Source organism: Theropithecus gelada, chromosome 13 (genome assembly GCF_003255815.1).
Source record: "Theropithecus gelada isolate Dixy chromosome 13, Tgel_1.0, whole genome shotgun sequence".
NCBI classification, from domain to species: Eukaryota; Metazoa; Chordata; class Mammalia; order Primates; family Cercopithecidae; genus Theropithecus; species Theropithecus gelada.
This window is the reverse complement of record NC_037681.1, coordinates 57,942,718-57,956,624: the sequence shown is the minus strand read 5'-3', so window position 1 is coordinate 57,956,624 and position 13,907 is coordinate 57,942,718.

The following is a 13,907-nucleotide window of genomic DNA, read 5'->3' as shown; positions in this document are numbered from 1 at the left end:
GTAGGCCCCCTTACCCACAGTTTCAGTTACCTGAGGTCAGTTGTGGTCCAAAAATATTAAATGGAAAATTCCAGAAATAAATAATTCATAAATTTTAAATTGCATGCTGCTATGAGCAGCTTGATGAAATCTCCAGCCATCCTGCTCTGTCCCACCAAGGATGTGAATCATCCCTTTGTTCAGAGGATCTGTGCTGTCTGCCTCCCCACCCATTAGTCACTTTGTAACCATCTAGATTATCAGGTCAACTGTCACTGTATTGCAGTGCTTGTCTTCAAGGAACCCTTATTTTACTCAATAATGGCCTCAAAGCACAAGAGTGATTATGGTAGCACATTGTTATAATTGTTCTATATTATTAGTTTTTAATCTCTGACTGTGCCTAATTTATAAATTAAACTTTATCGTAGGTAGGTATGTATAGGAAAAAAGACATAGCATATACAGGGTTGGGTACTATCCATGGTTTCAAGCATTCACAGGGGGTCTTGGAATGTATCCCCCAGAGATGAGGGGGGACTACTGTATTCCTCATGTAGTGTTTTTGTGAGACTATTCTTTTTGTGTTTTAGCACGAGGTTATCAGGAACTTGTCACTCCTGCATGGGCTCAGTTACATGGGGGAAAAATAATCCCAGAATTTCACTGGCCTCAAACAACAAAGCTATATTGCTCATTCATGCTACATGATCACCTTGGGTTGATAGGGACTCTGCTTCCCTGGCCCTCACTCAGGGGTTCAGGCCAATGCAGTAACCACCATCACAAGCCTTGCTGGATATAACAGCAGAAGGAAAAAGTGTGATTCATAGCACACTCACGCATAAGGTTTTCACCCAGGACTGACACCTGACACTTTCTCTCATATTTCATTGGCCAAAGCAAGCCATGTGACCATGCCTAATCTCAAAGAGGCAGGAATTGCAATCCTGAAGAAGAGAGAAAATTCGTAACTAACACCAGTGACCACCAAAATTTATTTTGGAAAGTAGAGTCTCCTGTTTTTAAACAAGTTGTATTCTTTTAGCTATATTAAATTAGCTATTAACCAGCCGCATCTTTACGGTGTTAGAATTCTAAGTATGGATTTTGATCTATTAATTTAAACTTCCACTTATCTGAAACATCAACCAAATACAGATTTTTTTATGTGTTGCCCCTCATTTTAGGCAAAATGCCATAGAAATTAATAAGACAAAATCCTACAAGCAGATCCCAGGTTGGGTAATTTGGTCTTATGCCAGAAGGCACAGCTTTCTTTTCTGGAAAGGGCCCAGGTTTGGGATTGGCTATAGTTCCTCTTTCCATAAGGTCTGAATCTGTCAACCTCCACAGCACAGAGGATTCATTTGTCACACCTGGCATTCATCTGAGGAATGAATTAACACTGGTGTTTTAAGGAAATTTCATTTTAGGAAATTTTGGTTAGCAGGTGATTTTGTGGTTTCAACTTTACTTCCATACAATTAATTTCCTACACCCAGCTTAGAGTTGCTGAATCCAGACTTCAAAGCATAAAATCCCCCCAACATGGCAGAGTTAGGTGCATGTGGAACAAAAGTAGCCACTGCCAAAGATCTCAGGAGGTCAGAGGCCAGGTTCAAGGCCTTCGTGGAATGTGTGCAGCAAGTGTCAGCTCGACAAGAGTCCAACAAGGAAAGAATGGTTCAGAGTCCACTCTGGCAACAAAACTGAAAATAATCTCCTCTAATCAAAAGGTCTTGAAAGAAGGTTATGGGAGCACTTGCTATCAAATAATACAAAAAGCAAAAGTAAGTAGGTCGTGTAATTCTACGATGTGGATAGATATAGAAAGCAAATACTTTCTACGTAATAAAACTATTAACCAGATTAGGTTATTTCATTGCAGTTTCTGGATCTGTCATTAATGTAATTGGCTCCTTGCTGTGTCAATGAGGATCCTGGCATGAAAGAAACAGCACATTCAGCTGGGATTTTGAAGGACATTTTTAGTGGTGGGATTCTTCACAGAGGTGTGGGCAGGATTAAGAGAACCACAGTGGATGTTGAAGAACCCACAAACTAGGAGTGGCAAGAAGCCATTACTATCACTAGGCCTAAAGAGGCAGGGGACAGGAAATAATATTATCAGAGCTTGGTAAGAGCAGCCACCATAGAAGAAGAAAGCCCACCAGACTCTGTGACCACAGAGGAACATGGCTGCTCTTAAGACAATGCCAGGGTAAGGGGTGTGACAACAAGTGGCCATGTGACCTTTTTCCATGAGCCAAATCCAACTGCAAACCAAAGTGCAAGGGATCTTGGCAATAGAGTCCAGTGAAGCCAGTCTCTTGGGGCACAGAGCAGAGAAGGACAGAGAATGCATTTGGCTGGCTTACCACCTCACCTAATTAAGAGATGCCATCTGTAATTGTGTAAATGTTTTCTCTTTTCTCCTCTATTTTGTCAGGCTAGTTATGTTCTGTTTACTTTTTCCTAAGTACTCCCCCTCGGAGATTTCAATTCTCTTTACTTTCATTGCTAAATCCAAACGAACTCAATAGCAAGATAAGCAAGTGCTTCTTTCTCTTTGTTCTCTAAGGATTTTACAAATTTATTACATATTTAGTAACTCATCCCATATACAGCAAAGAAGGGAGAGATCTTAATTTATTTTTATGGTTTTATTTTATTTTATTTTATTTATTTGAGACAGGGTCTCGCTCTATCACCCAGGCTGGAGTACAGTGGTGTGATCGTGGCTCACTGCAGCCTCAAACTTCCAGACTCGAGAAATCCTCCCACCTCAGCCTCCTGAGTAGCTGGGACTACAGGCACAAGCCACCAAGCCTGGCTATTTTTTTTTTTAATTTTTTGTAGAGACAGGGATTCCGCATGTCACCAAGGCTGTTCTGGAACGCCTAGGCTCAAGCGACCCACCCACCTTGGCCTCCCAAAGTGCTGGTATTACAGGCTTGAGCCACTATGCTCAGCTATGGCTTTGTTTTTTAGAACAGTTTTAGGTGTATAGCAAAACTGAGCAGAAAGTACAGAGAGTCCACATATACTCCCTGACCCCACACATGCACAACCTATCAAAACCCTACACCAGAGTGTACATTTATTACAACTGATAGACCTGCATCAATTATCACCCAAAACCCATAGTTTTCATTGGGGTTCACTCTTGGTATTGTACAGCTTGTGGGTTTTGACAAATTTATGATTACTTGTGTCTACCGTTATAGCATCATACAGAGAAGTTTCGCTGCTTTAAACATCCTCTGTGCACTCATTCGTCCAGATTTTAATTTTTAAACATAATGTTAAAAATCCCAAGAGATTGTATCCTGAACTTTAAGGAATACTGGTATGTTCCTGGTACATAAACAAAATAAATAATAATATAGTAAATTATTTCTAAAATTATTGGAAAATGGAATGATATAGTTAGGAATATTGCTATAGACAGCATAACTAATCTACCAATTTTCAAATACTTAAAATATATTTCTAACTAACATGTCAAACAACACAATTAGTGATCTATCAAAGCACAACTTTACTTTAAATATATCCTCAGTGGGGATGATTTTCCCCAGTCCCTGAAAGAAAGCGGTGGCTTTTCTGGTCATTTTAAGTCACAAAAGTCAAGCTCAATTCACAAGTAGAAATTTTCCAGCCCCAAATATTAATATCTAAGCTGAAGTTAGAGCAAAATCTTCTTCCCTTCCTCATCTGGGAGCTGCTTTAAGCAGACCACTTGTAGAAGGGCCCAGGGGTGTGGTTGCCACCTAGTCACTTCCTCCTTGTTTCTTCTCCTTTGCTGACCAGGGCCTCAGCCCCTCTCAGGGTGGTATGAGGGAAGAAGGAAGGAAAAGATGGCCAAGGGAAGTCTTCTTTGCTGATGGCTTTGCTCTTTCTGAGCCTGATACATGTTACAATCCATCATTTCTCTCATGGGTGCCTCTAAGCGCTCATCAGAGTCTCCTCTGCTGGGCTTCCTTGACATGAGTGACACGTTCTGTCCCCCTCGCTGCTGTTTCCCACTCTGTACTGGTTATTGAGTTGTCCACTCTACACAGATTCTTACTGTTAGAGCTTCCTCATTCCCCAGGGTGTCCTTTTGGATAGGAATTTATATTCGTTTGCTATGGCTGCATAACAAATTACCATACTATTAATACTTATGGCTTAAAACAATCAGCCAGGCCCAGTGGCTCATCCCTGTAATCCCAACACTTTGGAAGGCCCAGGCAGGATCTTTAGCCCAGGAGTTTGAGACTAGTCTGTCCAACAGATCAGGATCTCATTTCTAGTATTATATATATATAAAAAATTAAAATTAGCTGGGTGTGGTGGTACATGCCTATAGTCCCAGCTACTCAGTAAACTGAGGTGGGAGGATCACTTGAGCCTGGGAGATCAAGGCTGCAGTGAGCCATGATTGTGCTACTGCACTCCAGTCTGAGTGACAGAGCGAGACCATGTCTCAATAGATAATTGATTAATTAATTAAAATAAAGCAATCCACACTTATTATCTCACAGTTTTTATAGGCCGAGAATCTAGGCCTGGCTGAGCTACATCCTCCCCTTCAGGGTCTCTTACAAAGCTGGGGCCACAGTCATCACAAGGCTGAACTGAAAAGAAGCTGCTTCCCAGTTCACTCACATAGTTGATATCAGGATTCAGCTCCTCACAGACTACTGGACAGAGGGCCTTAGCTCCTCCTGGCTTTTGGCTGGAGGTCACCCTCGGTTCTTTGCCAGGTAGGCCTCTCCAATATGGCAGCTTGCTTCACCAAAGCATGCAAGCTGAGAAGGGAATAGAGAGCCCAGCAAGATGGAAATCACAGTCTTTTGTAACCTAACCATGAAAGAGACATCCCATCACTTTTGTCACATTCTCTTGATTAGAAAGAAGCCACTAGGTCCAGCATACACTCCAAGGGAGGAGATGGCACAAGGGCATGAATACCAGAAGACAGGAATCACGGTAGGCCATTTTTGAAAGCTGCCTATCACAGACTTAAAACAGTTTGGCCTCGTCTCTATCTACATATGGTCCACCGGAAACATTTGTGTTTCCCGCCTACTGACAAACGCTGAGACAAAGTGACCACCTCCTTCTAGCTGCCACTGGCCTCCTTAGCTTTCCCAGGCACCAGTCCCTGACCCCTCCAACTGCAGTTCCCTGCAAAGGAGTATACAGAAAACTCACCAAATGATTCCATGAAGCTCCCTCTCCTGCAACCTGACGTTAGAAGACAGCCCCTCCACACCCCTCTTTTCCTGTAGAGAAGAGAGGTGGAAACTCACAGATAGCCATAATTCTCTCCCCAGAAAATCAGCTGATAATGCCTCCTCCTGTCTCCTCTTTCTTTACACTTTTATATTCTCAAAGTAAATTAAGCACTCAAGAGTGCTTACACTTGTGTGCAACAGTTGTGAAATTGTTCTTTGAGCATTCCTTTCATAAAGTCTGCATATGACAATCTGTTTCACAACCATTTTGGTGTCTAATGTCTCTCATATTGTTGCCTCACTTGAAATTGAGAGAGGAAAAGACCCATTTTAGCATTTTCTACACATTTAAAATAATATTTTGATGATCCAGAAGGCTGTCACTAATTTATAGTATTTATCATTTTGATCATCCATTTTCATTTTCCTGTGAAAAATGCATAGGAACCCAATTTATGAAGAAATCACTTTTCACAATAAAATCATAGCTGTAAATGAATCATATAAAATCTATTAAAGTGCACTAATATATCTTTCTGTCTAATGTATTGATATAATTTTCAAGTTTTATTTTGAGATGAGAACATCATCTCCTTTTCTTTTTCTGATTTTCTCATTAGGCAGATTCTATAACAAAATCTCCTTGTCAAGAAAGAAAGGGATAGTGTAGAGTGACGTACATATACCACATACAGTAGATTTTTGTCCAAGCTCATTTATACTAATGTCTGTAATGCACCCTTTGAAAGCACCTAATAAACCCATTTTATTTTCTACTATTTTGATTAGTTTCCAAGAACACTATTTCCTCTAACTTAAAATGCTCCATTATCCATAGACTTGGATGTTTAATTTTGAAGTTCTAAGAGCCAGATTCTTGTTGTGTGTAACTGGAGGAAGACACTCCTAGGAGGACATTATCCTGGTTCACAGAGTGACTGTATTTCATTTATTATTTCCAAGTCCTTTATCATCAGTGTCATCAGGTTTGGCCAGAGACAAGGAGGTTAGAATTCCCCACCACCACCACCACCAGCACCACCACCACCACCACGAGTATGAAACAAACTTAAAAAGATGAAATATTCATTCTCTGGTTGTGAGACAATGAGTTACTGAGATGGAATATCCCAAGAAGTAGGTGTAGAGCAGACATCATCTAATCCAAAATTTGCAACCTGCTAATAGAGAACTAGAACAAAATACCGAAATGAGAGGTCCGAATGAGAAGTCAAAAAATCAACATAAAAATTCCAAGAGACACAGTCCCTAAAGCCTCAATAAGACAAAGAGGGCAGCAGAGAGGAGGGATCATCTCTCCAGGCAAGGGCATCCCAGAGGCTACTCAAAGTAAGGGGCACCTGAAACTGCGAAGAAGGATCTACAGAAGTTCATTTCTCCCTGAAGGCTTCTCTGATGGCCCAAAAAGACATAGGTGTCCTCCTGTTCAGGATCTCAACAGAACTTATACCAAATTCCCCTACACCACTCATCACAGTCAGGGGGAGGATTTGTTCATGGGTCTTCCAATTTCTACTTTAAACAGCATAGCTTGAGGCCAACGATGCTGTCTTTCCATCTGTATATCTACTACTTAACGCATAGTGAATGTTCAGCAACCACATCTTAATGCATAATGAATGTTCAACAAGCATTTGTTGAATAAATAACTGAAGAAACGAATTGACAATGAGGTAGCACATAGTGCGAACAGCAAATATCAAAGAGAATCTAGGTGAGAGGAGAGAAGTTTTAGTCAGTGCCCTCGGGGAGCAAAAGCCCATGGGTCTTTGGTTTCTACCCAACCATGGCCGCCAGCCCGGCATCTATTGCTCAAGTGTTTCTGCTCTAGCAACCTCAAAACTTAACTTTCTCCCCTGCTCTCAAGATCTAGACTTCCGCACATTCTTCCTCCTTTTGCAGGTATTCAGTTGTGTCGCTCTTAATCTCATCTCCTCTATTTCCTCTCACCTTTTCTTTCTCAGATCAACACTCAAATACTCTTTATTCCCCAAACCTGACGCCTGAATCCCTTCCAACTCATTTAGAGTTCCAACCCACACTTAGAACACTGCAACAGACTTCTTTCTTTCCCTATCAATACTCCTGTTATTCAGGAGCTCTTCTGCCCTGCTAAATCCTGTCCCTGGAACAAATAATCACCTACAGATGACAGGGCAAATTATTTTAGATGAGAAAGCCTGTCTTGGATATATTAGAGAAAGTGTTTCCACTAAAAGCAACTATAGGATGTGAATTACGTAGTTGAATTTTTAAACATACCATTTGTCTTAAGAATTTGAGGGGTCTGTGAAGAAGAGTAGGGAGGAGGGGAGGGTCAGGAGGAGAAGGGAAAGGAAGAGGAAGAAAAAAATGAAGAAGGAGAAAGAGGAGATGGTAGAGGAGAAAGAAAAGGAGAAGAAAAACTGCCTTGTTTTGATAGGCAGCATAACTCTTCCCCAGAAAAAATTCACAGAAAAGAACCTAATTGCTCAATTCATTGGCTACTTCTCAGTCTGTACCTTACTTGATACCCACCCCTTCTTGCAAGTCTCTTTCCTCAGCCTCCATGACACCTCTGGTTCTGACTGATTCTCAGTCCTCTTTACGGTCCCCTCTTTCTAGCCACAGCCCTTATGTTTATTGTTCCTCAAGGTCCTCTTCTATGTGCTTTGCTATTCTCCCATCAACCCTTGGTTTCAGCCACCAGTGGGATGATGCTGATGATTTCAAAGGCCATGTCTTCAGCTCAGATCTCTTTTTTGTGATTTATGTATCCAGCAGCCTTTTGGACATTTTAACCTTCATGTGCCACAAGCACTTGGAATAAAACACACCTAGTACCGAACTCATCATTTACATCACTCCAAACTCTGTTTTTCTTGTGTAATTTATAATTGAGATTGGTACCACTAACAATCTTATTTCTCAAGTCAGAATCTGGCCTCATACTTCCCCCCATACACACATACTTACTTAATAAATTCCTGTTAATTTCACTGCCTACATTTCTCTTGAATCCTTCCAATTATTGCCTCCATTCCTTCTCCTAAGCTTCTGCAACATGGGTACACCTACTCTTGAACCCTCTAATTCATTCTCCATGTGGCGGCTGTGATCTTTCTAAAACCCAAACCTGATTGCATCCATGTCTTAATTAAAGGATTTTAATGTCTTTCCATTGTGCACTGTATAATGTCAGGTTTCTCTAATGCCATCTCAAAGTACTTTATCATCTGGTCCTTGTCTGTAGCACTTTATGTTCCCTGTGCTCCAATGGCTGCTTTTAGTTGCCCAAATTTACCATGTTTTTTTCATATGCCAGCCTATTCCATGCTTTCCCTGAGCCCAGCACAGAGAGGCACTGAAAAAAACTGTCGGATGAACAAATGTGTGAATATGAAAGAATCTGTAATTGCTGGTGACTGATTTAAAACAAACTAACAAGTCAAAGAAACAAACAAAAAACCTCTGTAGCTCAGTTTTTGCTTTTACCCAGGAATATATAAATTAATATCATACAAGCAAAGATAAACAGTGTCTTTTCTGCAGCAAGAGACTTTATCTTAATTATTTTAGCATAATTTGATTTTGCCTTTTGAAAAAATTCAACTGCATTTATTATACAGAGGGTTTTATGGTTCCCTAAATGTATGCCTGCTATTCTCTCTACAAATTGTATTTTCCAAATGTCTGTTCTTCCTAGAACTATTTGTTTATTAGAAGCCAGTTATTATTTTTCCAGGAATGGCAGTGTAAAGCTCGAGGATTTGTTCGTAGTAGGGCAATCCTAGAGATTTTGGATTTGTTTATGTTTCCCCAGATTCTTGTTCCATCATAATGTAGCATTCTGATTTTGACCAAACCTCAGGGCTTTTGCCTGTGGTCCAATAAATGGGTGTGCACCCACATCGTTCAAATAAGTAAAATATGTTAGTGGTGTCCAATCCATCTCTCGGCTACTTTTTTTTTTTTTTTTTTTTTGAGACGGAGTCTCGCTCTGTCGCCCAGGCTGGAGTGCAGTGGCCGGATCTCAGCTCACAGCAAGCTCCGCCTCCCGGGTTTACGCCATTCTCCTGCCTCAGCCTCCCGAGTAGCTGGGACTACAGGCGCCCGCCACCTCGCCCGGCTAGTTTTTTGTATTTTTTAGTAGAGACGGGGTTTCACCGTGTTAGCCAGGATGGTCTCGATCTCCTGACCTCGTGATCCACCCGTCTCGGCCTCCCAAAGTGCTGGGATTACAGGCTCTCGGCTACTTCTTAAACTGCTAAGTGCCTGCAGAAGCTCATGACTATTTTATCACAGGAGCTAGTTTTCTCTGTTCAAAATGCAGTTACCTAACTTTGATATAACAACTGCCAAGAATAAAAATTCTTTTTTTCTTATGTTTAGGTTTAATCATACAATTCAGTGGCAAAATAATCATATATCAGTATCAGTTAGGGCACTGCAAATGAAACTGGCTTCGGAGGATTTAAGTAGAACCAGAATTTTTAAAAAGGATACAGGGCAGCTTAAGAATTGTCAGGAAGGCTAGACAACCACGTAAACTCATGCCATTTCCCCAGGGGTGCAATATCCCTTTTGATTTATAATTTTTCTGTGAAGGAGGAGTTTCAGATATTTTTCATTGGCCCTTCCTACCATAGTGGCTCTTACCATAGGGCAGGGAGCTGATGTGGAAATTCTGCCAGATGTTGACTACTCCTGATCCAATTAAACCCTAAAGAACTAGACTCTCCCCTTCTCCCCTCCCCTGTGCCTATTATGGGGTGCGCTTAGCTAAAAATTCCATTTATTACTTGACCAAAGAAATCCTTACTCCTTGACTAGGGGAAATACAGCAGCATTCCAAGTCCCCAGGAATTATCCGTTAGCTCAGGGCCAGAACCATGGGGATCCTGATACCCCTTTTGAGAACAAGAAGCCATTTCAAAGACAGCCATCTTTCACCTGTATCACCAGCCTCCAGAGAGCAACCATCAAGGAGAGGAAGAGTTAGAGAACCAGGAGAAAACTCTAGGAAACTAGTGTTTTTCACTGTCTTTAGCCCCAACCAGGCTACATTAGTTATCTCTGATCCCCCACTGCAGTGATTTTTAAAGGTGCTAGGATTGGCCCTCAAAGCTTTGGTAAAGGGAGTGCCTTGCAGGCCACCTTGAGGGCCATAGTTGGGGAACAGCAAAACAGGTTGCCATGATAAATTCTCTACAACATTCCTATCTCTCTAGGTCTTTGGGCTCCATTATCTACAATAAATTTTAAAATATCTGTCATCTCAAATACAATTAGTGTGAGTCACCAACACAACTGAGCAGTTAGAAAACCAAATTTACTCATGAAGCACTGCTTCCTGTGGACTCTCCTAGTCTCAATATCTGCTCCATTGGTGTTCACTGTTTCATACAAATGACTCTCACTGATTAAAGAAGATTGAGAAGCTATTAAAGGAGATTGAGTGGCTCACAGCATTTCCAAGGTAGCTGGAGAAGCAAATTGAGAGGCCACACAACCTCAGAGGACTCAGGTCATCAACTCACACCAAAAACTGATGCTGCCGCCACTACCCACTCTAGGCACTTGCCCAGTGCTCCCGCTTCAGCAATGGCCACCCTAAGAACTCTATGACAGCTAGTGCCACCCCTAGAGAGGATTCCCTGAAGAACCTGCTTGACTGAGGCACCAGTTTCTAATTTATAGTCTAGGATGGTGTAAACATATCTATGTCTCAGCTTCAAAAGAGGCTGGGGAAGCAAGTATCTGCCACGGTTAGCTTCAGCGGTGGGAAAGCATCTCCAAGTGCCACAAGATATCACAGACAGGAAATTCCCCAAACATAGGAATCCACTTCTAATGCTGAGCAGGCAAAATAATGACATATGCGTATTGCAGAGTTTCCGACTAAAGCTTCATCAAAACATTTTGAGATGTCATGCCTACAACATTTGTGATTTGGTCACCCCAATTTCCTTTTCATTAGCTTGCTGATGAAATACAAATTGAGGCAGCAGCAATACCATAATCCATCGAACTTAGCATGCCATCAATTGCAAGTCATGCTATTATTTTCTGTGCCACTAAAGAAATGCTGCCAAGTGTCCTATGATTTGTTAAAGGAAGAACAAAGCTTTCATGCAAATTTAAAGTAAGCACATCAAAGATTTTATTCAACTTGTTAATTATTGAGAGAACAAGCATAATGTTAAATGAGTCCAAATAGGATTTGAGAAGGTGGCTGTATATAGAGGTGATTTGCTAGATTGTTGGGTTAAATTTGAACAAAACAAAGCAAAAAACTGATTAATATCAGACAAAGCTATAGCCATATCATTGGACTTATCCATTTCATGGGATAGAAATGATTTGCATTTCTACTGGACTAAATCTACATTCTAAACTGCCTCTATAAAGTTATAAAATAGCCAAGTAAATAGAAAATCAAACCTAGCACTGCACCGAAAAAAATATCTCTCTTGTCTACTTCCAAGTTTGGGATAATATTTTGATAGCCTCGATGTTTTCATATTAAAGCTCTTTTGGGCTTATTTAGATTAGACTTTTAGCATATGTAAGTCTTGTGCATGTATAAAAAATACACTAAATAGAGAATTCTATGTATCTACTTTCAAAGTCTTATAATTTATTTTTCAACTCAGAATCATTAAAGTTTATAATTTTTCTGTGTATTTCTGTTCTTCATGCTATCAAGAGCATTAGTGATGCAGCATTTCTTTTGAGCATTCCTCTCTTTTCTCTGGAATTTTCTTCCAAGAAGCTGACACCCATTCTGCAACTTTTGATGCTAGAACATCCTTGATTTTCTCAGGTGTCAACAGAAGATTACAAGGCAAGGCCAATACTCATATTCCTTTCTCAAATGGTCTTTAAATGTTTGAGGGTTTTTCGCACCTGTGGAGAGCTTACCCTTTAAATGGCTAAGTTTATGAATGTGCAGGCAATGACAACCACACCATTACTGCTTTCTGGCTGGCAGAGACTGTAAGACACCATCAATTGTGAAGAGACATTCCAATTTGAGAGCTGAGCTGCTACAGTGTAAAACAAGTGTGTTAGAGTTTATGGAATATAGATAGCTCTAGATAAATAGATCTAAATATGTACATAGGTTATGGTTTGACTTTGTATTATGTGAATGGATTTTTCTTACCTGTGCAGGTATCAAAATACAGTGCTAGATGAGGCAGAGATTGCTAAATATTCCCAAGATACATTTCCCCTTCTTCATTTTAACAAGGGAGCACTCCTCTCACTGGATTTCAGTAGGACAGTGGCTACCCAGTTAAATGTACATTTCACAGCATCCCTTGCATGAAGGGGTGGCCTTATGACTAAATTTTGGCAAACAGATAGAAGCAGAAGTGATATGTGCAACTTTCACATCTCATTTTTCAAAGAAAGCTTTCATTCCCTACTTCTTTTTTTGCCCTTTCCTGTGTGTGTGAGCTGGAATAGAGACTTGGGGCTCCACAGGGGTGGTGAGGGGAGGATGCAATAGAAGAAATTAAGTGACTGGATTAACCCACGTGGAAAAGCTTCCACTTGCCTTATTGCACAAGAGAGAAATATATTGTTTGAATCAGCAGCCCAGCCCATACCCTACATTAATACATGAGGTCCTAGAGGGATGGTGGTTTTTCTAGAATAGTTTGACTCATCTTCTTGACTCAAGGGAAGGGACTGGGTAATTTTAGATTGAGGCAGATCTGAGGATTTCTGGTGATTATCAGAAGTCCACACAACTTCACAGACCAAGTCAGCTCAAACTTGAAGTCAATTCAACTTAACCTGAATAATCCTTAAGCCCACCAGCTGTTAGTGCTGGAGAAAGGTTATGTCTTGTTTTATTTTACATTAACAAAGATCTCAAAAGCATAGCAACTAGTAAAAATGAATTTGCAGAACAAAACATGTAGCATAGAACTTATATAAATAAATAATATGTATGGTTTGCTGGTCAATTATTGCATAGTTAAAAAAAATATAAAGGTTAATACCAACTTCATGACAGTAATTACCTTCAGGAAGAGGTATATGACATGGTTTGGGATGAACAAAGAGATTTCAACTTTATAATGTTATATTCCTTTTATTTTGAAAATTGGGAGAAAATGGGAAAATATGCTACATTTGGTCATTCTGAATAGTAGTGGGTAATTGGTACAACAGTGCCTGCTATGTTACTTTCTGCATTATTTAGTTCTTTCAAAGCTTTTTAGAAAAGAAAGTTAAGTAAAGGAGGTAAGATTGGGGAGTGTGTGTGAAGAAGGAGAATTTCAGTTTTTGCTCTGATATTTTTGTAATAGGACGTTGAATGGGATGTAACTGCTATTTTAAAATCCATAACTTAGGCCTAAAGCTGAGTAAGTACCAAGAGGTGCTAACGACCTTAATTTCTACAGAGAACAATCAACTTTGAAGGTCCAGATTCATCCTCTAGGGTATACAGAGAGGCAGACCGGCCCCACCTCAGTTTGTCCCCATCTCTACCCAGCAGATAATGAGAGAAGCTTGAGAAAGTCGCAGATGGCTTGGGGGAAATGCTGAGGCTGTCCCCTCCTTTGTCCTTCAACCTTCATCACCCAGGCAATGTGAAGGAGATTTGGACTGGGAGAACCTGCAAAAACTGAAAACTGGCATCTCATTCTGCTTGAGCACTGAACTTGGAGATACTGAGCCCAT